Source organism: Schistocerca serialis, unplaced genomic scaffold, assembly GCF_023864345.2.
Source record: "Schistocerca serialis cubense isolate TAMUIC-IGC-003099 unplaced genomic scaffold, iqSchSeri2.2 HiC_scaffold_1173, whole genome shotgun sequence".
Taxonomy (NCBI): Eukaryota; Metazoa; Arthropoda; class Insecta; order Orthoptera; family Acrididae; genus Schistocerca; species Schistocerca serialis.
Genome location: NW_026047374.1, coordinates 40,001 through 47,500, shown reverse-complemented (window position 1 = coordinate 47,500; position 7,500 = coordinate 40,001).

Sequence of the window (7,500 nt, the reverse complement as noted above, 5' to 3'; positions counted from 1 at the left end):
GCAAACGGACCGGACGAGCCGACCGATTGGTTTTGATCTAATAAAAGCGTCCCTTCCATCTCTGGTCGGGACTCTGTTTTTTTTTTTTTTTTTTTTTTTTTTTTTTTTTTTTTTTTTTTTTTTTTTTTTTTTAAAAAAAAAAAAAAAAAAAAAAAAAATTCTTTATTCTTCAATATATATCATACATATCAACCCACCACCTTATATAATTAGTGGGTCCTAGTTTATACAATTCTGTTGTTACTACTACAGCTTACTCTATGTTAGTTTTCCTTATTCTCACTATGGGCACTTCAATTATCAATTGTACTATTTCTATGCTATTTCATTCTCCTTATGCTAATGTACATCTACCTGCAGCGTTACAGGTGTGCCAGCGTTGTATAAACCTACTTGGTGGCCCTGTTCACCGAGCTAATCCCGGTGAACGTGCCCCTGGCACCAGGCTGGCCGGTGTTGTTGTTCGCTGCAGTACTATACTATTTTTGTTATCCTAGCTTATCCTACATTTAACCTAACTTAGCCTAGAGTCAAAATTGGTGAGTGTCTAGATCGGTGGTTGTGCGCACCCTCCCCCTAATCCTAGACGTGGCGGATTCCAGCCGTGAGGCGGCTGGCCAATCCACGCCTCGGCGGAAACAGGACAGGTGCGCAGGGTCAAGTTCGGTATATGATATCTAATCGTTGTTCCTTAGATATTCCTTAATTACTTTAAGTGATATCTCATTCGCCAGTTTATTTAGAGTTGGGAAATGGTCCTCGTGCCTGAGCAGGTGATACGTGTCAAAATTGGGTAGCTGTTGACGTAATTGCGCTGCTACGTCGTCGAAGAGGTGGCACTCATACACCACGTGTTCTGGGGTGCCCGGTGTGGCCCCACAGTCACACGCTGGTGTAGCCCGTTTCCCGAACCGGCATAAATATGCCGGGTAGGGTCCATGACCTGTGAGGAAGTGCAGCAGTCCTCGTGATGGTGTGAAATGTTTTAATTGTAATCTTTCCCTAATGCTGGGCAGCAGTTCATATGTTCTGCGACCGGTTTCTTCATTGTCCCATTGTTGTTGCCAAAGCTCTTCCCCCCTGCGTTTAATTTCCAGTTTATTGCCCACATGTATCCCCATTAGATCGACTATTTTCTCCCTGTTTCCCTTCTTCACCCAGTACCATGTCGCTTGTTCTCTAATTTTAATGTCGAGGGGACAAAGCCCCATTAATACCGTTAGTGCTGCGCCCGGTGTTGTTCTATATGCCCCTACTGATCTAAGAAGCATGTTTCGCTGCACTCTTCTCACAGCCATGGCAGGCATAACCCTCGTGAGCCTGTGGGCCCAGACTCCTGACCCATATCCTACGATAGATGTCAATATACTATTGTGATACAGTTTGATCAATTCTGGTGGCAGATGGAATCGCTTGTGGCCAATTGATATTAGGTTGTTTAGTGTTTCTAATGATTTATGTGCGACAGTGTCAATATGTGATGCATAAGTCCACCTCTCATCGACGATTACTCCCAAGTATCGCGCTTCATGGCGTCGGAGAACTGGCAAGCCATCTATTCTCACTGTTGGGTTCCTGACTAGTTGTCCTTTCAGGAGTAGGTAAGTGGACTTTGTTGGTGAGATCTTCATTTTAGTCGTATGGCACCATGTACTCAAGATGGAGATAGCCCTTTCAATTTTCGGCTCTAGGTCTTCGCGGCTACGGCCGCCAACCAGCAGGAGGAGGTCGTCCGCGTAGGCTATGCCCTCTAGCACATCGTCACTGTTCTGTAGATTGTCCAAGAGGGGTTCCATATTAATGTCCCAAAAGAGTGGCCCCAGGACCGATCCCTGTGGACACCCCTTGGTAATCTTCTTACTTATTCTTCCGCTAGGGGACGATAGCCAGACCTCCCTATTCTCACAATAGCTCCTCAGACAACCATATAGCGACCTCGGGCACTCCTTCTCACGCAGGCGAGAGAAGAGGGAGGGCCACCACAGGTTGTCAAAGGCGCCACTGATGTCTACCATGATGCCGACCACGTATTTGTGCGGGGTAGCGGCACAGACCTCGGCAGCCAGGGCGATGGCGTCAGACGCCGATCTCCCAGCTCTGAAGCCGAATTGTCTGTCGCTCATCCCGCACAAAACTCTGTGTGCTGCCAGTCTGTCTGCCAGCAGCCTCTCAAAAAGTTTCCCCAGTGTGTCTAATAAGCAAATAGGTCTATAAGACTTTGCTTCTTGTGGATCTTTATCCGGGCTTTTCTTGATTATCACCACTGTTGCTCTTTTCCAGATTTGGGGGTATTTCCCGAGCCTCAAGCACTCGTTATATAACTTTGTGAGAGGAGCTACCAGCTGGGGGGCCAGGAATTGCACCACTTCCGCGGTGATGCCGTCCGGGCCAGGAGCCTTGCCTCTTTTGAGGGCATTTATCTGAGCGGCTACTTCTTCTTCAGAGAAGGGATATACTACGTTGTTGTTCTGATATTCTTCTAGGTCTTGTCTCCGAATTTGTTGCTGTGCCTCGGAGTCATCGTTTTCGTCATCGTCAGGCAGCAGGACGCGGAGCAGGACCTCAGCAGTTTCCTGCCAGGTCTCTGTCATCCTGCCCTGATCCCTGACGGTAGACAGCACCATGGGTGATCTGATCTTTTCCCGTACTAACTTGTACGGTACGCCCCATGGGTCCATAGCTAGCTGTGTTCTTACGTATTTCTCCCAGCTCTGTAGCCTAACTGCCTTAAGCTCCTGTTGGAAGCGTTCCTTCTCTTCTCTGTATCTTTGCAACCAGCGTTGCTTCTCCTCCCAGACGACACTCCGCTGGTAGTACCTCCTAGCCCTCCGTACAGACTGGCGCATCTGTCCGAGTTCGGTAGACCATGGCGACGGGGGGGCCGCTACGGCTCTCCTCCTGGTTGGTACGGCAGCTTTTACCGCTCTGACAACCGCTTGCACCAATTCCTCAGCATATCCTTCGACATTTTCGTCACCATCCGGCAATATCGGTATTTCACACTCCCGTGACAGGCGGTCCCAGTCAGCCTTGTTGTAATTCAGCTGTGTCTCCCACCCCATGTCCCAGCGGCACTCTTCGTTCCCTAATGAAAACGTAATGAGGTTGTGATCACTGGTTGTCACCTGATCCCAGACCATCCAATTGGTTAATGTGGTGGCGAGATTGGGCGTGACCAATGTGACGTCAATGTTTGTGCCCTCGCCCCCACCTCCTACATAGGTGGGTGGATTACCTCGCTTGTTGGCGACAAGCAATTGTAACGCCATGATGGTCTCCTCAGCCTTTTCTCCTCTATCATCTCGCGTGCCGCTGAACCACAGGGGGGATTTGGCATTTATATCTGCAGTGATGACACATCGACGTCCCCGCAACGCCGTGGCTATTTGCATAAGTTTGTCTAGGAATTCGTCTATTCCTCGTCCGTACTGGAAGTACATGTTAATGATGCACAGTACTCCAGCTGGTGTTTGTAGTTCCACGACGTTGCAGTGATCATCACAGAACTGTGTTAGGACTGTGGCTTTTATTGCTCTATTTATTATCATTATAGCTGCTTTGGGTTCCGCTTCACTGTGAACGACTTGCCAGTTAGCTGCTGCAAAAGGGATTCGCCCAGCCAGGGAGTATGGTTCCTGTAGACAGAGCACATCCAGACTCCTCTCCTCCACGACCTTACGGAGTTCCTGCATGACTAATCTGCTATTATGAGAGTTAATCTGTCCTACGTTTAAATGGGTCACGAGCGTAATATGTTCTGATGTGTGAATCCGGCCAGTTCTTGCTCCAGTCGTGAGCTAGTCTTCCATTTGTGATGACAGATTGACTATAAATCGGGACTCTGTTTGCATGTATTAGCTCTAGAATTACCACAGTTATCCAAGTAACGTGGGTACGATCTAAGGAACCATAACTGATTTAATGAGCCATTCGCGGTTTCACCTTAATGCGGCTTGTACTGAGACATGCATGGCTTAATCTTTGAGACAAGCATATGACTACTGGCAGGATCAACCAGGGAGCTGCGTCAACTAGAGCTGAGCAGCCGGCCGCCCGGGAGTGTGTCCCGGGAGCCCGCGCGAACACGCAAGCGTCCGCTCAATTATTCTGCAAACAGGAGGAGGCTGAGCTCCCCTGCACAATACACCTCGAAACCCTCTCAGGTCCCGGCGGCGCGCAGCGCCGTCCTAAGTACTTGGTCGGGTTCGAGAGAGGCGCAATCGCCCGGAGTTTGGCGAGTAGACGCTTTAGGTGCGACCACCCGTGCTCCCAACTGAGCTTGCCGCTGCCGACAGAGGCCCGGGAGCGTGCTGTCGTGGCATTGCCGGCGGGAGACAACACGCGCCACCTACGGTGGCCGGCAGCTCCAACGCCAGCGCCACAGAAGGACAAAAGCCCCACTTGGGTGCCGAAGCGAACTCTCCCAGCACAGCGCACGCGCCAACACGTCCGCACAGCTGCGATACAATCCACCTGCGAGAACCGCAGAGGCGACCGAGCAGCAGACGGCGTCGCGGCGCCGAGCGCCGGGCGGCGGCGCATCCTCAGCGCACACAGTCCTCAATCGGACCAGCACACTGCAGATGTCCACCGCGCTTCGCACCGGGCCCGCGAGGACCTACTTTGGCCGCACGGCGCCGCGTGCAGGGTGCGCCGGCGCGCAGCTGCGCCGCCTGCCGCCTCCGTCGGCCGGCGCGCCTGCCACTGGCCGCCCCCACCAGCCGGCTGTAGCGCGTGCGCCCACGCACCGCGCGGCCAGCACGCCGGGAGGCCCCCCCTCACCGGCCGGGGACGGTCCCACCCAGCCACCGCCGCGTATCGCTTCACACCCACATGCCATTCACGTTCGTGGGCATGGTGGGTATCGCTGAAACAACCGGTTGGTAGCTCAACCGATCGTCGCCATCACTGATTCACCTCTAGCGAGAACAACCGCACCACAACGGTTTACCAGTTCTTCATTTGCGTAACGTCACCAGCAAACGTAGACGTCCATCGCCATTTGCAAATTCAACGATTGTTGCATGCCTGTGTCAGGTGTCACGACACACTATGTCTGCCCACATACACGCAACAACATGTGCACGCTTCGCGAACACGTGGAAGGTGGCCCCCGTACGTATGCGATGTCCATTGCGCGAACGACTGTCAACCGGCCTCTGTCGCATGTCGCAGATGTGGAACGCAGTGCACCATGCTATCACGGTGTGTGAGAAGAGACGACTACGTCTGACAACACGCGCCACTACATCAACAGACGGCTCATGGTGATCGCCATCCACGGCATACCATACTGCAATCCAGCTCTTATAGGGAGACGACACGTAGCTGAGTGCACAATATTTGGACCGTATGGTTCGCCGTTGTTGGCGCAGTCGTGGTACGGTCACACATGTACCACGATGTATCATTCAGTACATGAGGACCAATGTGCAGTACAGTGTGTGATTTGGACGTACAACATCAGCGGACAGTTGACACAAGCCGTACCACAACGTAGGCTGTGCTTCGCCATGCGAATGCCAATGAACAACTGCGAAGGGCATTGAGCATGTACGTCCTGCTGCCGTCCGCATTACAGTGTATAGCTGCAAGGTGTTTAACATGAAGCGATACTCTGGGGACCGGGCAGTGCGAGTAGCAAACTATATTGCGGGGGTTGCAGTTAGGCAACACTACACTAATTTAACGCGTCGTATGACAATTACAGAGCAGGTTAAGGCCCAACGTGTGTTGGGTTAAGGCGCAACGTGGGTTGGGTTAAGGCGCAACGTGGGTTAGGTTAAGGCGCAACGTGGGTTGGGTTAAGGCGCAACGTGGGTTAGGTTAAGGCGCAACGTGGGTTAGGTTAAGGCGCAATATAGGTTAGGTTAAGGCGCAATATAGGTTAGGTTAAGGCGCAATATAGGTTAGGTTAAGGCGCAATATAGGTTAGGTTAAGGCGCAATATAGGTTAGGTTAAGGCGCAATATAGGTTAGGTTAAGGCGCAATATAGGTTAGGTTAAGGCGCAATATAGGTTAGGTTAAGGTACAATATGGGTTAGGTTAAGGCGCAATATAGGTTAGGTTAAGGTACAATATGGGTTAGGTTAAGGTACAATGTGGGTTAGGTTAAGGTACAATGTGGGTTAGGTTAAGGCGCAATATAGGTTAGGTTAAGGTACAATATGGGTTAGGTTAAGGTACAATGTGGGTTAGGTTAAGGTACAATGTGGGTTAGGTTAAGGTACAATATGGGTTAGGTTAAGGCGCAATATAGGTTAGGTTAAGGTACAATATGGGTTAGGTTAAGGCGCAATATAGGTTAGGTTAAGGTACAATATGGGTTAGGTTAAGGTACAATGTGGGTTAGGTTAAGGTACAATGTGGGTTAGGTTAAGGCGCAATATAGGTTAGGTTAAGGTACAATATGGGTTAGGTTAAGGTACAATGTGGGTTAGGTTAAGGTACAATGTGGGTTAGGTTAAGGTACAATGTGGGTTAGGTTAAGGTACAATGTGGGTTGGGTTAAGGTACAATGTGGGTTAGGTTAAGGTACACATTGTTGTAAGGAAAGGTGTATTGGGGGGGGGGGGGGGGGCGGCGGCGGCGGCGGCGGCCGGTTTGTTGATTGTGATTATAGTAAGTGGATGCCTGCGGCATCATCTGATTTGCCACGTCAGGATGCACCTTTGGCTCATGACAGGCGGCGCTCTGATTCCATGCTTGTGGCAGACCTGTGTCTTTCATTCCTGCCATTGTTTGTGTGCTGTGACAGGAGGCAGTATTGTGATGTTGGGTGTACCCCTGTGTAGGACATGTGTGGGTGTTGGTGGCTTAGCTGAGCAATGGTGGTTGTCGGAAGGGTGGGGTATTCTGTTTTGTGAGTGGACCTCCCGGTCTGGTTATGATAGTGTGGATTGTCTAATGTGGCGGAGAGGATGCACTGGGTGTTGTTCCATGCTGGTGCTTACATATTGTCTTTGTGCCTGTTACAGGCAGAGAGTAGTGCGTGATAAGAGTGTCTGGCTGACGTGTGGTTGTGATTGTGAGCAGAGTCTTTCAGCATGTATATGGACAGTTGTATACATTATCTGTATTTTGATGGCTCTATCTATTACTAATCAGCGCCGTGTATACGTTTCATCCGGTTCCAGTCGAAACTGTTGTATCTCTGTACATTAGTGACACGGCGAGGCCGCCATGTAGTTACTCGTCTCGGCAGCTTCCACCGGTGTATGGCAAATGATTATAAGGAATCAGTCTAGTCGTCAATACCGATAGTGTGACGTCACATGTCTGGGGTGGGGGACGCTGCGCCCTTCCGGTGGGTCATGGCCTAGGAAGACTCTTCCCACGCAGGGGGGCTTGGACTGTCATTGACTCTTCCGAGTAATATACTTGCCGTACGTTTTTGCGACTGCGAGTGCAACGCTCACCGGTACCGAAATGGATGGAGCGCCTCCTAGCTGCCGCTGAGCATCTGCATTCGTACAGAGAGCAACGCGATCGCGTCTGTA